Raw genomic sequence first — 17,864 nt, forward strand, 5'->3', positions numbered from 1 at the left:
GGCACTAAACTGGCATACTTGCAATGCTGGATGGTTCAGAGTGAAAACACCTATAGGCTGACAATAGTAATTGCAGGTGTTGATTAACTCATTGTGCAAAATAATTTCTAAAATGTGGTCACTTTGGGAGGTTTTCTGCTGTTTTGGTACTCTGCAAATTTCATCTGCAAGGTATTCCTGCAAAATCTGCATTGCAAAACCCAAATAGGGCTCTTCCTTTCAAAGCCCTGCTGTGTGGCCAAACAGTAGTTTCTGAAGAAATGTGGTGCATCACCGCATTTGTGAGAAATCTAACATTTCTAATATCCAAACAAAATAAATGGAGGTTTAAAAATTAATGCAGACGAAAAGTACGCATATAAAAAATGTTATTTATTTACTTTTTTGGGGTGGTGTGACAAGTTTTTAATCACAAGGAATGGTAACATTTCTGCTGACTAGCATGGAAGGAGTTAAGTTCCAATTGCATATCGAAGTCAGGATGGCCGAGTGGTCTAAGGCGCTGCGTTAAGGTCGCAGTCTCCCCTGGAGGCGTGGGTTCAAATCCCACTTCTGACATCAACATTTAATTTCAAGAAACTTTATCTTCATGTAATGTGGTTTTGAGAAATTTCCTGAGAGTCTTTGGAGTGAATCTGAATTTGTCCTCTCAAAAAAGAACTCTAGGAACATCAAACAGATTTTTTGTGCATATGTCTGTTGTTCTATTGGCACTAGAAAAATCCTTTGGACAGTCAATGAGTAGGGACTATTTCACCTCTTTGTGTTCTCTGTCCCTATTAGGGTAGGGAATCAACCTTCTACAGTGCTGTCATGAAATATATCTAGAAACGGATTTGCTGGTAAGTCTACTTTCATAGTTTTCACATCATACATCAATAGACCATAACGATGCTTAATAAACAAAAACTTAACAAGTAGGTAATCATAGTTTAAAAAATGTGAAATGCCCATGTCATTCTGACATGTTTCAGCACATTTTGGGACAAATGGTCTCACTTTTAACAATCAATAAAATATTTTCTCTAAATTTTTGTCTCTTTTTTGCTCCAATTGTTTGCATCTCATAAAAAATAAAACTTGATGTAACATTATGCATGCAAATTGTGTTTTATGTGCGACCATGACCTATTCTAGAAGCACAGGGTCAGAATTATACTGGTGCATGGAGACAAACTGAAAATGTAAAAATTCAATGGCAAAATTGCTGTCTTTTTCTACTCATTCACAAATAGTCAATGAATGTTATTAAATATGTACAGCAAAATGGAAGGCGTTTCAAATAGAAATCATGCTTCAAAAAACAGTCAAATGAAAAATTATAATATATCCCTCCAGGTGTGACACTTGACATTTGCAGAGTGTCAAACCCCCCAGAAAATGTATAGATATGGCCGAAATAGCTCAGTTGGGAGAGCGTTAGACTGAAGATCTAAAGGTCCCGGTTTTCGGCAAAATGCTTTTTCTTCACCGTTTACATTTTAAGGAGATATTAAACAAAGCACATGGACTGATCATGATCAAAAGGCCTAAAAATCTTAACTATCTACAGAAAACAAAATGTTAAAAATTTGAGAAACGGTAACTTTTTCCTTTTGAACACTTGAATGTTTTTTAGTAATTTTTCCTCTATTTTGTTTTATTTCAGATTGACTTAGCTGTAAGAGGATTAAAAGGTAACCTGATAGCTGAAACAGACAGCACTTATCAGACACTAGCTGAATGATTATAGTCAGCTTGTTTGACTTTGAAACACTGAGGCATTACTGAGACAAATGTCCTTAAAAAATATGCTGTGGACAAAGTCAAAAAGGCAAAAAAACACAAGCTCCACACAGGTCCGTCATCTTTAATTTGAAATATAGGAGGTTTCTACTTTAATGGTGAGACAAAGCATCTACATATTTGACATTGCTCCAGTGAGTAGAGCCCACTTAAAAATGTATGGGTTGCTTGTCTCTGCAAGCAAAAGCTGGGCACTAAACTGGCATACTTGCAATGCTGGATGGTTCAGAGTGAAAACACCTATAGGCTGACAATAGTAATTGCAGGTGTTGATTAACTCATTGTGCAAAATAATTTCTAAAATGTGGTCACTTTGGGAGGTTTTCTGCTGTTTTGGTACTCTGCAAATTTCATCTGCAAGGTATTCCTGCAAAATCTGCATTGCAAAACCCAAATAGGGCTCTTCCTTTCAAAGCCCTGCTGTGTGGCCAAACAGTAGTTTCTGAAGAAATGTGGTGCATCACCGCATTTGTGAGAAATCTAACATTTCTAATATCCAAACAAAATAAATGGAGGTTTAAAAATTAATGCAGATGAAAAGTACGCATATAAAAAATGTTATTTATTGACTTTTTTGGGGTGGTGTGACAAGTTTTTAATCACAAGGAATGGTAACATTTCTGCTGACTAGCATGGAAGGAGTTAAGTTCCAATTGCATATCAAAGTCAGGATGGCTGAGTGGTCTAAGGCGCTGCGTTCAGGTCGCAGTCTCCCCTGGAGGCGTGGGTTCAAATACCACTTCTGACATCAACACTTAATTTCAAGAAACTTTATCTTCATGTAATGTGGTTTTGAAAAATTTCCTGAGAGTCTTTGGAGTGAATCTGAATTTGTCCTTTCAAAAAAGAACACTCTAGGAACATCAAACAGATTTTTTGTGCATATGTCTGTTGTTCTTTTGGCACTAGAAAAATCCTTTGGACAGTCAATGAGGAGGGACTATTTCACCTCTTTGTGTTCTCTGTCCCTATTAGGGTAGGGAATCAACCTTCTACAGTGCTGTCATGAAATATATCTAGAAACGGATTTGCTGGTAAGTCTACTTTCATAGTTTTCACCTCATACATCAATAGACCATAACGATACTTAATAAACAAAAACTTAACAAGTAGGTAATCATAGTTTAAAAAATGTGAAATGCCCATGTCATTCTGACATGTTTCAGCACATTTTGGGACAAATGGTCTCACTTTTAACAATCAATAAAATATTTTCTCTAAATTTTTGTCTCTTTTTTGCTCCAATTGTTTGCATCTCATAAAAAATAAAACTTGATGTAACATTATGCATGCAAATTGTGTTTTATGTGCGACCATGACCTATTCTAGAAGCACAGGGTCAGAATTATACTGGTGCATGGAGACAAACTGAAAATGTAAAAATTCAATGGCAAAATTGCTGTCTTTTTCTACTCATTCACAAATAGTTAATGAATGTTATTAAATATGTACAGCAAAATGGAAGGCGTTTCAAATAGAAATCATGCTTCAAAAAACAGTCAAATGAAAAATTATAATATATCCCTCCAGGTGTGACACTTGACATTTGCAGAGTGTCAAACCCCCCAGAAAATGTATAGATATGGCTGAAATAGCTCAGTTGGGAGAGCGTTAGACTGAAGATCTAAAGGTCCCGGGTTTCGGCAAAATGCTTTTTCTTCACCATTTACATTTTAAGGAGATATTAAACAAAGCACATGGACTGATCATGATCAAAAGGCCTAAAAATCTTAACTATCTACAGAAAACAAAATGTTAAAAATTTGAGAAACGGTAACTTTTTCCTTTTGAACACATGAATGTTTTTTAGTAATTTTTCCTCTATTTTGTTTTATTTCAGATTAACTTAGCTGTAAGAGGATTAAAAGGTAACCTGATAGCTGAAACAGACAGCACTTATCAGACACTAGCTGAATGATTATAGTCAGCTTGTTTGACTTTGAAACACTGAGGCATTACTGAGACAAATGTCCTTAAAAAATATGCTGTGGACAAAGTCAAAAAGGCAAAAAACACAAGCTCCACACAGGTCCGTCATCTTTAATTTGAAATATAGGAGGTTTCTACTTTAATGGTGAGACAAAGCATCTACATATTTGACATTGCTCCAGTGAGTAGAGCCCACTTAAAAATGTATGGGTTGCTTGTCTCTGCAAGCAAAAGCTGGGCACTAAACTGGCATACTTGCAATGCTGGATGGTTCAGAGTGAAAACACCTATAGGCTGACAATAGTAATTGCAGGTGTTGATTAACTCATTGTGCAAAATAATTTCTAAAATGTGGTCACTTTGGGAGGTTTTCTGCTGTTTTGGTACTCTGCAAATTTCATCTGCAAGGTATTCCTGCAAAATCTGCATTGCAAAACCCAAATAGGGCTCTTCCTTTCAAAGCCCTGCTGTGTGGCCAAACAGTAGTTTCTGAAGAAATGTGGTGCATCACCGCATTTGTGAGAAATCTAACATTTCTAATATCCAAACAAAATAAATGGAGGTTTAAAAATTAATGCAGACGAAAAGTACGCATATAAAAAATGTTATTTATTTACTTTTTTGGGGTGGTGTGACAAGTTTTTAATCACAAGGAATGGTAACATTTCTGCTGACTAGCATGGAAGGAGTTAAGTTCCAATTGCATATCGAAGTCAGGATGGCCGAGTGGTCTAAGGCGCTGCGTTAAGGTCGCAGTCTCCCCTGGAGGCGTGGGTTTAAATCCCACTTCTGACATCAACATTTAATTTCAAGAAACTTTATCTTCATGTAATGTGGTTTTGAAAAATTTCCTGAGAGTCTTTGGAGTGAATCTGAATTTGTCCTCTCAAAAAAGAACTCTAGGAACATCAAACAGATTTTTTGTGCATATGTCTGTTGTTCTTTTGGCACTAGAAAAATCCTTTGGACAGTCAATGAGTAGGGACTATTTCACCTCTTTGTGTTCTCTGTCCCTATTAGGGTAGGGAATCAACCTTCTACAGTGCTGTCATGAAATATATCTAGAAACGGATTTGCTGGTAAGTCTACTTTCATAGTTTTCACCTCATACATCAATAGACCATAACGATACTTAATAAACAAAAACTTAACAAGTTTGTAATCATAGTTTAAAAAATGTGAAATGCCCATGTCATTCTGACATGTTTCAGCACATTTTGGGACAAATGGTCTCACTTTTAACAATCAATAAAATATTTTCTCTAAATTTTTGTCTCTTTTTTGCTCCAATTGTTTGCATCTCATAAAAAATAAAACTTGATGTAACATTATGCATGCAAATTGTGTTTTATGTGCGACCATGACCTATTCTAGAAGCACAGGGTCAGAATTATACTGGTGCATGGAGACAAACTGAAAATGTAAAAATTCAATGGCAAAATTGCTGTCTTTTTCTACTCATTCACAAATAGTTAATGAATGTTATTAAATATGTACAGCAAAATGGAAGGCGTTTCAAATAGAAATCATGCTTCAAAAAACAGTCAAATGAAAAATTATAATATATCCCTCCAGGTGTGACACTTGACATTTGCAGAGTGTCAAACCCCCGAGAAAATGTATAGATATGGCAGAAATAACTCAGTTGGGAGAGCGTTAGACTGAAGATCTAAAGGTCCCTGGTCCAATCCCGGGTTTTGGCAAAATGCTTTTTCTTCACCGTTTACATTTTAAGGAGATATTAAACAAAGCACATGGACTGATCATGATCAAAAGGCCTAAAAATCTTAACTATCTACAGAAAACAAAATGTTAAAAATTTGAGAAACGGTAACTTTTTCCTTTTGAACACATGAATGTTTTTTAGTAATTTTTCCTCTATTTTGTTTTATTTCAGATTGACTTAGCTGTAAGAGGATTAAAAGGTAACCTGATAGCTGAAACAGACAGCACTTATCAGACACTAGCTGAATGATTATAGTCAGCTTGTTTGACTTTGAAACACTGAGGCATTACTGAGACAAATGTCCTTAAAAAATATGCTGTGGACAAAGTCAAAAAGGCAAAAAACACAAGCTCCACACAGGTCCGTCATCTTTAATTTGAAATATAGGAGGTTTCTACTTTAATGGTGAGACAAAGCATCTACATATTTGACATTGCTCCAGTGAGTAGAGCCCACTTAAAAATGTATGGGTTGCTTGTCTCTGCAAGCAAAAGCTGGGCACTAAACTGGCATACTTGCAATGCTGGATGGTTCAGAGTGAAAACACCTATAGGCTGACAATAGTAATTGCAGGTGTTGATTAACTCATTGTGCAAAATAATTTCTAAAATGTGGTCACTTTGGGAGGTTTTCTGCTGTTTTGGTACTCTGCAAATTTCATCTGCAAGGTATTCCTGCAAAATCTGCATTGCAAAACCCAAATAGGGCTCTTCCTTTCAAAGCCCTGCTGTGTGGCCAAACAGTAGTTTCTGAAGAAATGTGGTGCATCACCGCATTTGTGAGAAATCTAACATTTCTAATATCCAAACAAAATAAATGGAGGTTTAAAAATTAATGCAGACGAAAAGTACGCATATAAAAAATGTTATTTATTGACTTTTTTGGGGTGGTGTGACAAGTTTTTAATCACAAGGAATGGTAACATTTCTGCTGACTAGCATGGAAGGAGTTAAGTTCCAATTTCATATCGAAGTCAGGATGGCCAAGCGGTCTAAGGCGCTGCGTTCAGGTCGCAGTCTCCCCTGGAGGCGTGGGTTCAAATCCCACTTCTGACATCAACATTTAATTTCAAGAAACTTTATCTTCATTTATTGATTAGATGAGGTCAAACAAAACTTAGTAATGTGGTTTTGAAAAATTTCCTGAGAGTCTTTGGAGTGAATCTGAATTTGTCCTCTCAAAAAAGAACTCTAGGAACATCAAACAGATTTTTTGTGCATATGTCTGTTGTTCTTTTGGCACTAGAAAAATCCTTTGGACAGTCAATGAGGAGGGACTATTTCACCTCTTTGTGTTCTCTGTCCCTATTAGGGTAGGGAATCAACCTTCTACAGTGCTGTCATGAAATATATCTAGAAACGGATTTGCTGGTAAGTCTACTTTCATAGTTTTCACCTCATACATCAATAGACCATAACGATACTTAATAAACAAAAACTTAACAAGTAGGTAATCATAGTTTAAAAAATGTGAAATGCCCATGTCATTCTGACATGTTTCAGCACATTTTGGGACAAATGGTCTCACTTTTAACAATCAATAAAATATTTTCTCTAAATTTTTGTCTCTTTTTTGCTCCAATTGTTTGCATCTCATAAAAAATAAAACTTGATGTAACATTATGCATGCAAATTGTGTTTTATGTGCGACCATGACCTATTCTAGAAGCACAGGGTCAGAATTATACTGGTGCATGGAGACAAACTGAAAATGTAAAAATTCAATGGCAAAATTGCTGTCTTTTTCTACTCATTCACAAATAGTTAATGAATGTTATTAAATATGTACAGCAAAATGGAAGGCGTTTCAAATAGAAATCATGCTTCAAAAAACAGTCAAATGAAAAATTATAATATATCCCTCCAGGTGTGACACTTGACATTTGCAGAGTGTCAAACCCCCCAGAAAATGTATAGAAATGGCCGAAATAGCTCAGTTTGGAGAGCGTTAGACTGAAGATCTAAAGGTCCCGGGTTTCGGCAAAATGCTTTTTCTTCACCATTTACATTTTAAGGAGATATTAAACAAAGCACATGGACTGATCATGATCAAAAGGCCTAAAAATCTTAACTATCTACAGAAAACAAAATGTTAAAAATTTGAGAAACGGTAATTTTTTCCTTTTGAACACATGAATGTTTTTTAGTAATTTTTCCTCTATTTTGTTTTATTTCAGATTGACTTAGCTGTAAGAGGATTAAAAGGTAACCTGATAGCTGAAACAGACAGCACTTATCAGACACTAGCTGAATGATTATAGTCAGCTTGTTTGACTTTGAAACACTGAGGCATTACTGAGACAAATGTCCTTAAAAAATATGCTGTGGACAAAGTCAAAAAGGCAAAAAACACAAGCTCCACACAGGTCCGTCATCTTTAATTTGAAATATAGGAGGTTTCTACTTTAATGGTGAGACATAGCATCTACATATTTGACATTGCTCCAGTGAGTAGAGCCCACTTAAAAATGTATGGGTTGCTTGCCTCTGCAAGCAAAAGCTGGGCACTAAACTGGCATACTTGCAATGCTGGATGGTTCAGAGTGAAAACACCTATAGGCTGACAATAGTAATTGCAGGTGTTGATTAACTCATTGTGCAAAATAATTTCTAAAATGTGGTCACTTTGGGAGGTTTTCTGCTATTTTGGTACTCTGCAAATTTCATCTGCAAGGTATTCCTGCAAAATCTGCATTGCAAAACCCAAATAGGGCTCTTCCTTTCAAAGCCCTGCTGTGTGGCCAAACAGTAGTTTCTGAAGAAATGTGGTGCATCACCGTATTTGTGAGAAATCTAACATTTCTAATATCCAAACAAAATAAATGGAGGTTTAAAAATTAATGCAGACGAAAAGTACGCATATAAAAAATGTTATTTATTGACTTTTTTGGGGTGGTGTGACAAGTTTGTAATCACAAGGAATGGTAACATTTCTGCTGACTAGCATGGAAGGAGTTAAGTTCCAATTGCATATCGAAGTCAAGATGGCCGAGTGGTCTAAGGCGCTGCGTTTAGGTTGCAGTTTCCCCTGGAGGCGTGGGTTCAAATCCCACTTCTGACATCAACATTTAATTTCAAGTAACTTTATCTTCATGTAATGTGGTTTTGAAAAATTTCCTGAGAGTCTTTGGAGTGAATCTGAATTTGTCCTCTCAAAAAAGAACTCTAGGAACATCAAACAGATTTTTTGTGCATATGTCTGTTGTTCTTTTGGCACTAGAAAAATCCTTTGGACAGTCAATGAGGAGGGACTATTTCACCTCTTTGTGTTCTCTGTCCCTATTAGGGTAGGGAATCAACCTTCTACAGTGCTGTCATGAAATATATCTAGAAACGGATTTGCTGGTAAGTCTACTTTCATAGTTTTCACCTCATACATCAATAGACCATAACGATACTTAATAAACAAAAACTTAACAAGTAGGTAATCATAGTTTAAAAAATGTGAAATGCCCATGTCATTCTGACATGTTTCAGCACATTTTGGGACAAATGGTCTCACTTTTAACAATCAATAAAATATTTTCTCTAAATTTTTGTCTCTTTTTTGCTCCAATTGTTTGCATCTCATAAAAAATAAAACTTGATGTAACATTATGCATGCAAATTGTGTTTTATGTGCGACCATGACCTATTCTAGAAGCACAGGGTCAGAATTATACTGGTGCATGGAGACAAACTGAAAATGTAAAAATTCAATGGCAAAATTGCTGTCTTTTTCTACTCATTCACAAATAGTCAATGAATGTTATTAAATATGTACAGCAAAATGGAAGGCGTTTCAAATAGAAATCATGCTTCAAAAAACAGTCAAATGAAAAATTATAATATATCCCTCCAGGTGTGACACTTGACATTTGCAGAGTGTCAAACCCCCCAGAAAATGTATAGATATGGCCGAAATAGCTCAGTTGGGAGAGCGTTAGACTGAAGATCTAAAGGTCCCGGTTTTCGGCAAAATGCTTTTTCTTCACCGTTTACATTTTAAGGAGATATTAAACAAAGCACATGGACTGATCATGATCAAAAGGCCTAAAAATCTTAACTATCTACAGAAAACAAAATGTTAAAAATTTGAGAAACGGTAACTTTTTCCTTTTGAACACTTGAATGTTTTTTAGTAATTTTTCCTCTATTTTGTTTTATTTCAGATTGACTTAGCTGTAAGAGGATTAAAAGGTAACCTGATAGCTGAAACAGACAGCACTTATCAGACACTAGCTGAATGATTATAGTCAGCTTGTTTGACTTTGAAACACTGAGGCATTACTGAGACAAATGTCCTTAAAAAATATGCTGTGGACAAAGTCAAAAAGGCAAAAAAACACAAGCTCCACACAGGTCCGTCATCTTTAATTTGAAATATAGGAGGTTTCTACTTTAATGGTGAGACAAAGCATCTACATATTTGACATTGCTCCAGTGAGTAGAGCCCACTTAAAAATGTATGGGTTGCTTGTCTCTGCAAGCAAAAGCTGGGCACTAAACTGGCATACTTGCAATGCTGGATGGTTCAGAGTGAAAACACCTATAGGCTGACAATAGTAATTGCAGGTGTTGATTAACTCATTGTGCAAAATAATTTCTAAAATGTGGTCACTTTGGGAGGTTTTCTGCTGTTTTGGTACTCTGCAAATTTCATCTGCAAGGTATTCCTGCAAAATCTGCATTGCAAAACCCAAATAGGGCTCTTCCTTTCAAAGCCCTGCTGTGTGGCCAAACAGTAGTTTCTGAAGAAATGTGGTGCATCACCGCATTTGTGAGAAATCTAACATTTCTAATATCCAAACAAAATAAATGGAGGTTTAAAAATTAATGCAGATGAAAAGTACGCATATAAAAAATGTTATTTATTGACTTTTTTGGGGTGGTGTGACAAGTTTTTAATCACAAGGAATGGTAACATTTCTGCTGACTAGCATGGAAGGAGTTAAGTTCCAATTACATATCAAAGTCAGGATGGCTGAGTGGTCTAAGGCGCTGCGTTCAGGTCGCAGTCTCCCCTGGAGGCGTGGGTTCAAATACCACTTCTGACATCAACACTTAATTTCAAGAAACTTTATCTTCATGTAATGTGGTTTTGAAAAATTTCCTGAGAGTCTTTGGAGTGAATCTGAATTTGTCCTTTCAAAAAAGAACACTCTAGGAACATCAAACAGATTTTTTGTGCATATGTCTGTTGTTCTTTTGGCACTAGAAAAATCCTTTGGACAGTCAATGAGGAGGGACTATTTCACCTCTTTGTGTTCTCTGTCCCTATTAGGGTAGGGAATCAACCTTCTACAGTGCTGTCATGAAATATATCTAGAAACGGATTTGCTGGTAAGTCTACTTTCATAGTTTTCACCTCATACATCAATAGACCATAACGATACTTAATAAACAAAAACTTAACAAGTAGGTAATCATAGTTTAAAAAATGTGAAATGCCCATGTCATTCTGACATGTTTCAGCACATTTTGGGACAAATGGTCTCACTTTTAACAATCAATAAAATATTTTCTCTAAATTTTTGTCTCTTTTTTGCTCCAATTGTTTGCATCTCATAAAAAATAAAACTTGATGTAACATTATGCATGCAAATTGTGTTTTATGTGCGACCATGACCTATTCTAGAAGCACAGGGTCAGAATTATACTGGTGCATGGAGACAAACTGAAAATGTAAAAATTCAATGGCAAAATTGCTGTCTTTTTCTACTCATTCACAAATAGTTAATGAATGTTATTAAATATGTACAGCAAAATGGAAGGCGTTTCAAATAGAAATCATGCTTCAAAAAACAGTCAAATGAAAAATTATAATATATCCCTCCAGGTGTGACACTTGACATTTGCAGAGTGTCAAACCCCCCAGAAAATGTATAGATATGGCTGAAATAGCTCAGTTGGGAGAGCGTTAGACTGAAGATCTAAAGGTCCCGGGTTTCGGCAAAATGCTTTTTCTTCACCATTTACATTTTAAGGAGATATTAAACAAAGCACATGGACTGATCATGATCAAAAGGCCTAAAAATCTTAACTATCTACAGAAAACAAAATGTTAAAAATTTGAGAAACGGTAACTTTTTCCTTTTGAACACATGAATGTTTTTTAGTAATTTTTCCTCTATTTTGTTTTATTTCAGATTAACTTAGCTGTAAGAGGATTAAAAGGTAACCTGATAGCTGAAACAGACAGCACTTATCAGACACTAGCTGAATGATTATAGTCAGCTTGTTTGACTTTGAAACACTGAGGCATTACTGAGACAAATGTCCTTAAAAAATATGCTGTGGACAAAGTCAAAAAGGCAAAAAACACAAGCTCCACACAGGTCCGTCATCTTTAATTTGAAATATAGGAGGTTTCTACTTTAATGGTGAGACAAAGCATCTACATATTTGACATTGCTCCAGTGAGTAGAGCCCACTTAAAAATGTATGGGTTGCTTGTCTCTGCAAGCAAAAGCTGGGCACTAAACTGGCATACTTGCAATGCTGGATGGTTCAGAGTGAAAACACCTATAGGCTGACAATAGTAATTGCAGGTGTTGATTAACTCATTGTGCAAAATAATTTCTAAAATGTGGTCACTTTGGGAGGTTTTCTGCTGTTTTGGTACTCTGCAAATTTCATCTGCAAGGTATTCCTGCAAAATCTGCATTGCAAAACCCAAATAGGGCTCTTCCTTTCAAAGCCCTGCTGTGTGGCCAAACAGTAGTTTCTGAAGAAATGTGGTGCATCACCGCATTTGTGAGAAATCTAACATTTCTAATATCCAAACAAAATAAATGGAGGTTTAAAAATTAATGCAGACGAAAAGTACGCATATAAAAAATGTTATTTATTTACTTTTTTGGGGTGGTGTGACAAGTTTTTAATCACAAGGAATGGTAACATTTCTGCTGACTAGCATGGAAGGAGTTAAGTTCCAATTGCATATCGAAGTCAGGATGGCCGAGTGGTCTAAGGCGCTGCGTTAAGGTCGCAGTCTCCCCTGGAGGCGTGGGTTTAAATCCCACTTCTGACATCAACATTTAATTTCAAGAAACTTTATCTTCATGTAATGTGGTTTTGAAAAATTTCCTGAGAGTCTTTGGAGTGAATCTGAATTTGTCCTCTCAAAAAAGAACTCTAGGAACATCAAACAGATTTTTTGTGCATATGTCTGTTGTTCTTTTGGCACTAGAAAAATCCTTTGGACAGTCAATGAGTAGGGACTATTTCACCTCTTTGTGTTCTCTGTCCCTATTAGGGTAGGGAATCAACCTTCTACAGTGCTGTCATGAAATATATCTAGAAACGGATTTGCTGGTAAGTCTACTTTCATAGTTTTCACCTCATACATCAATAGACCATAACGATACTTAATAAACAAAAACTTAACAAGTTTGTAATCATAGTTTAAAAAATGTGAAATGCCCATGTCATTCTGACATGTTTCAGCACATTTTGGGACAAATGGTCTCACTTTTAACAATCAATAAAATATTTTCTCTAAATTTTTGTCTCTTTTTTGCTCCAATTGTTTGCATCTCATAAAAAATAAAACTTGATGTAACATTATGCATGCAAATTGTGTTTTATGTGCGACCATGACCTATTCTAGAAGCACAGGGTCAGAATTATACTGGTGCATGGAGACAAACTGAAAATGTAAAAATTCAATGGCAAAATTGCTGTCTTTTTCTACTCATTCACAAATAGTTAATGAATGTTATTAAATATGTACAGCAAAATGGAAGGCGTTTCAAATAGAAATCATGCTTCAAAAAACAGTCAAATGAAAAATTATAATATATCCCTCCAGGTGTGACACTTGACATTTGCAGAGTGTCAAACCCCCGAGAAAATGTATAGATATGGCAGAAATAACTCAGTTGGGAGAGCGTTAGACTGAAGATCTAAAGGTCCCTGGTCCAATCCCGGGTTTTGGCAAAATGCTTTTTCTTCACCGTTTACATTTTAAGGAGATATTAAACAAAGCACATGGACTGATCATGATCAAAAGGCCTAAAAATCTTAACTATCTACAGAAAACAAAATGTTAAAAATTTGAGAAACGGTAACTTTTTCCTTTTGAACACATGAATGTTTTTTAGTAATTTTTCCTCTATTTTGTTTTATTTCAGATTGACTTAGCTGTAAGAGGATTAAAAGGTAACCTGATAGCTGAAACAGACAGCACTTATCAGACACTAGCTGAATGATTATAGTCAGCTTGTTTGACTTTGAAACACTGAGGCATTACTGAGACAAATGTCCTTAAAAAATATGCTGTGGACAAAGTCAAAAAGGCAAAAAACACAAGCTCCACACAGGTCCGTCATCTTTAATTTGAAATATAGGAGGTTTCTACTTTAATGGTGAGACAAAGCATCTACATATTTGACATTGCTCCAGTGAGTAGAGCCCACTTAAAAATGTATGGGTTGCTTGTCTCTGCAAGCAAAAGCTGGGCACTAAACTGGCATACTTGCAATGCTGGATGGTTCAGAGTGAAAACACCTATAGGCTGACAATAGTAATTGCAGGTGTTGATTAACTCATTGTGCAAAATAATTTCTAAAATGTGGTCACTTTGGGAGGTTTTCTGCTGTTTTGGTACTCTGCAAATTTCATCTGCAAGGTATTCCTGCAAAATCTGCATTGCAAAACCCAAATAGGGCTCTTCCTTTCAAAGCCCTGCTGTGTGGCCAAACAGTAGTTTCTGAAGAAATGTGGTGCATCACCGCATTTGTGAGAAATCTAACATTTCTAATATCCAAACAAAATAAATGGAGGTTTAAAAATTAATGCAGACGAAAAGTACGCATATAAAAAATGTTATTTATTGACTTTTTTGGGGTGGTGTGACAAGTTTTTAATCACAAGGAATGGTAACATTTCTGCTGACTAGCATGGAAGGAGTTAAGTTCCAATTTCATATCGAAGTCAGGATGGCCAAGCGGTCTAAGGCGCTGCGTTCAGGTCGCAGTCTCCCCTGGAGGCGTGGGTTCAAATCCCACTTCTGACATCAACATTTAATTTCAAGAAACTTTATCTTCATTTATTGATTAGATGAGGTCAAACAAAACTTAGTAATGTGGTTTTGAAAAATTTCCTGAGAGTCTTTGGAGTGAATCTGAATTTGTCCTCTCAAAAAAGAACTCTAGGAACATCAAACAGATTTTTTGTGCATATGTCTGTTGTTCTTTTGGCACTAGAAAAATCCTTTGGACAGTCAATGAGGAGGGACTATTTCACCTCTTTGTGTTCTCTGTCCCTATTAGGGTAGGGAATCAACCTTCTACAGTGCTGTCATGAAATATATCTAGAAACGGATTTGCTGGTAAGTCTACTTTCATAGTTTTCACCTCATACATCAATAGACCATAACGATACTTAATAAACAAAAACTTAACAAGTAGGTAATCATAGTTTAAAAAATGTGAAATGCCCATGTCATTCTGACATGTTTCAGCACATTTTGGGACAAATGGTCTCACTTTTAACAATCAATAAAATATTTTCTCTAAATTTTTGTCTCTTTTTTGCTCCAATTGTTTGCATCTCATAAAAAATAAAACTTGATGTAACATTATGCATGCAAATTGTGTTTTATGTGCGACCATGACCTATTCTAGAAGCACAGGGTCAGAATTATACTGGTGCATGGAGACAAACTGAAAATGTAAAAATTCAATGGCAAAATTGCTGTCTTTTTCTACTCATTCACAAATAGTTAATGAATGTTATTAAATATGTACAGCAAAATGGAAGGCGTTTCAAATAGAAATCATGCTTCAAAAAACAGTCAAATGAAAAATTATAATATATCCCTCCAGGTGTGACACTTGACATTTGCAGAGTGTCAAACCCCCCAGAAAATGTATAGAAATGGCCGAAATAGCTCAGTTTGGAGAGCGTTAGACTGAAGATCTAAAGGTCCCGGGTTTCGGCAAAATGCTTTTTCTTCACCATTTACATTTTAAGGAGATATTAAACAAAGCACATGGACTGATCATGATCAAAAGGCCTAAAAATCTTAACTATCTACAGAAAACAAAATGTTAAAAATTTGAGAAACGGTAATTTTTTCCTTTTGAACACATGAATGTTTTTTAGTAATTTTTCCTCTATTTTGTTTTATTTCAGATTGACTTAGCTGTAAGAGGATTAAAAGGTAACCTGATAGCTGAAACAGACAGCACTTATCAGACACTAGCTGAATGATTATAGTCAGCTTGTTTGACTTTGAAACACTGAGGCATTACTGAGACAAATGTCCTTAAAAAATATGCTGTGGACAAAGTCAAAAAGGCAAAAAACACAAGCTCCACACAGGTCCGTCATCTTTAATTTGAAATATAGGAGGTTTCTACTTTAATGGTGAGACATAGCATCTACATATTTGACATTGCTCCAGTGAGTAGAGCCCACTTAAAAATGTATGGGTTGCTTGCCTCTGCAAGCAAAAGCTGGGCACTAAACTGGCATACTTGCAATGCTGGATGGTTCAGAGTGAAAACACCTATAGGCTGACAATAGTAATTGCAGGTGTTGATTAACTCATTGTGCAAAATAATTTCTAAAATGTGGTCACTTTGGGAGGTTTTCTGCTATTTTGGTACTCTGCAAATTTCATCTGCAAGGTATTCCTGCAAAATCTGCATTGCAAAACCCAAATAGGGCTCTTCCTTTCAAAGCCCTGCTGTGTGGCCAAACAGTAGTTTCTGAAGAAATGTGGTGCATCACCGTATTTGTGAGAAATCTAACATTTCTAATATCCAAACAAAATAAATGGAGGTTTAAAAATTAATGCAGACGAAAAGTACGCATATAAAAAATGTTATTTATTGACTTTTTTGGGGTGGTGTGACAAGTTTGTAATCACAAGGAATGGTAACATTTCCGCTGACTAGCATGGAAGGAGTTAAGTTCCAATTGCATATTGAAGTCAGGACGGCCGAGCGATCTAAGGCGCAGCGTTCAGGTCGCAGTCTCCGCTGGAGGCGTGCGTTCAAATCCCACTTCTGACATCAACATTTAATTTCAAGAAACTTTATCTTCATTTATTGATTAGATGAGGTCAAACAAAACTTAGTAATGTGGTTTTGAAAAATTTCCTGAGAGTCTTTGGAGTGAATCTGAATTTGTCCTCTCAAAAAAGAACTCTAGGAACATCAAACAGATTTTTTGTGCATATGTCTGTTGTTCTTTTGGCACTAGAAAAATCCTTTGGACAGTCAATGAGGAGGGACTATTTCACCTCTTTGTGTTCTCTGTCCTTATTAGGGTAGGGAATCAACCTTCTACAGTGCTGTCATGAAATATATCTAGAAACGGATTTGCTGGTAAGTCTACTTTCATAGTTTTCACCTCATACATCAATAGACCATAACGATACTTAATAAACAAAAACTTAACAAGTAGGTAATCATAGTTTAAAAAATGTGAAATGCCCATGTCATTCTGACATGTTTCAGCACATTTTGGGACAAATGGTCTCACTTTTAACAATCAATAAAATATTTTCTCTAAATTTTTGTCTCTTTTTTGCTCCAATTGTTTGCATCTCATAAAAAATAAAACTTGATGTAACATTATGCATGCAAATTGTGTTTTATGTGCGACCATGACCTATTCTAGAAGCACAGGGTCAGAATTATACTGGTGCATGGAGACAAACTGAAAATGTAAAAATTCAATGGCAAAATTGCTGTCTTTTTCTACTCATTCACAATTAGTTAATGAATGTTATTAAATATGTACAGCAAAATGGAAGGCGTTTCAAATAGAAATCATGCTTCAAAAAACAGTCAAATGAAAAATGATAATATATCCCTCCAGGTGTGACACTTGACATTTGCAGAGTGTCAAACCCCCCAGAAAATGTATAGATATGGCCGAAATAGCTCAGTTGGGAGAGCGTTAGACTGAAGATCTAAAGGTCCCTGGTCCAATCCTGGGTTTCGGCAAAATGCTTTTTCTTCACCGTTTACATTTTAAGGAGATATTAAACAAAGCACATGGACTGATCATGATCAAAAGGCCTAAAAATCTTAACTATCTACAGAAAACAAAATGTTAAAAATTTGAGAAACGGTAACTTTTTCCTTTTGAACACATGAATGTTTTTTAGTAATTTTTCCTCTATTTTGTTTTATTTCAGATTGACTTAGCTGTAAGAGGATTAAAAGGTAACCTGATAGCTGAAACAGACAGCACTTATCAGACACTAGCTGAATGATTATAGTCAGCTTGTTTGACTTTGAAACACTGAGGCATTACTGAGACAAATGTCCTTAAAAAATATGCTGTGGACAAAGTCAAAAAGGCAAAAAACACAAGCTCCACACAGGTCCGTCATCTTTAATTTGAAATATAGGAGGTTTCTACTTTAATGGTGAGACAAAGCATCTACATATTTGACATTGCTCCAGTGAGTAGAGCCCACTTAA

The 17,864-nt window shown here is 35.7% G+C and overlaps 6 non-coding genes across 6 annotated transcripts; all 6 read left to right on the plus strand.

Moving 5' to 3' along the window:
* Positions 1–475: 475 nt before the first annotated feature.
* Positions 476–558, plus strand: TRNAL-AAG (transfer RNA leucine (anticodon AAG)). The gene has a single exon. It is a non-coding gene; the product is annotated as a tRNA-Leu (tRNA).
* Positions 559–4,426: 3,868 nt separating this feature from the next.
* On the plus strand, positions 4,427–4,509 carry TRNAL-AAG (transfer RNA leucine (anticodon AAG)). Its single transcript has one exon. It is a non-coding gene; the product is annotated as a tRNA-Leu (tRNA).
* Positions 4,510–6,412: 1,903 nt separating this feature from the next.
* Positions 6,413–6,495, plus strand: TRNAL-CAG (transfer RNA leucine (anticodon CAG)). The gene has a single exon. It is a non-coding gene; the product is annotated as a tRNA-Leu (tRNA).
* Positions 6,496–8,417: 1,922 nt separating this feature from the next.
* Positions 8,418–8,500, plus strand: TRNAL-UAG (transfer RNA leucine (anticodon UAG)). Its single transcript has one exon. It is a non-coding gene; the product is annotated as a tRNA-Leu (tRNA).
* Positions 8,501–12,368: 3,868 nt separating this feature from the next.
* Positions 12,369–12,451, plus strand: TRNAL-AAG (transfer RNA leucine (anticodon AAG)). Its single transcript has one exon. It is a non-coding gene; the product is annotated as a tRNA-Leu (tRNA).
* Positions 12,452–14,354: 1,903 nt separating this feature from the next.
* On the plus strand, positions 14,355–14,437 carry TRNAL-CAG (transfer RNA leucine (anticodon CAG)). The gene has a single exon. It is a non-coding gene; the product is annotated as a tRNA-Leu (tRNA).
* Positions 14,438–17,864: the final 3,427 nt, after the last annotated feature.

Source organism: Dendrobates tinctorius, unplaced genomic scaffold (genome assembly GCF_039654945.1).
Source record: "Dendrobates tinctorius isolate UK_male_01 unplaced genomic scaffold, ASM3965494v1 ptg000300l, whole genome shotgun sequence".
NCBI classification, from domain to species: domain Eukaryota; kingdom Metazoa; phylum Chordata; class Amphibia; order Anura; family Dendrobatidae; genus Dendrobates; species Dendrobates tinctorius.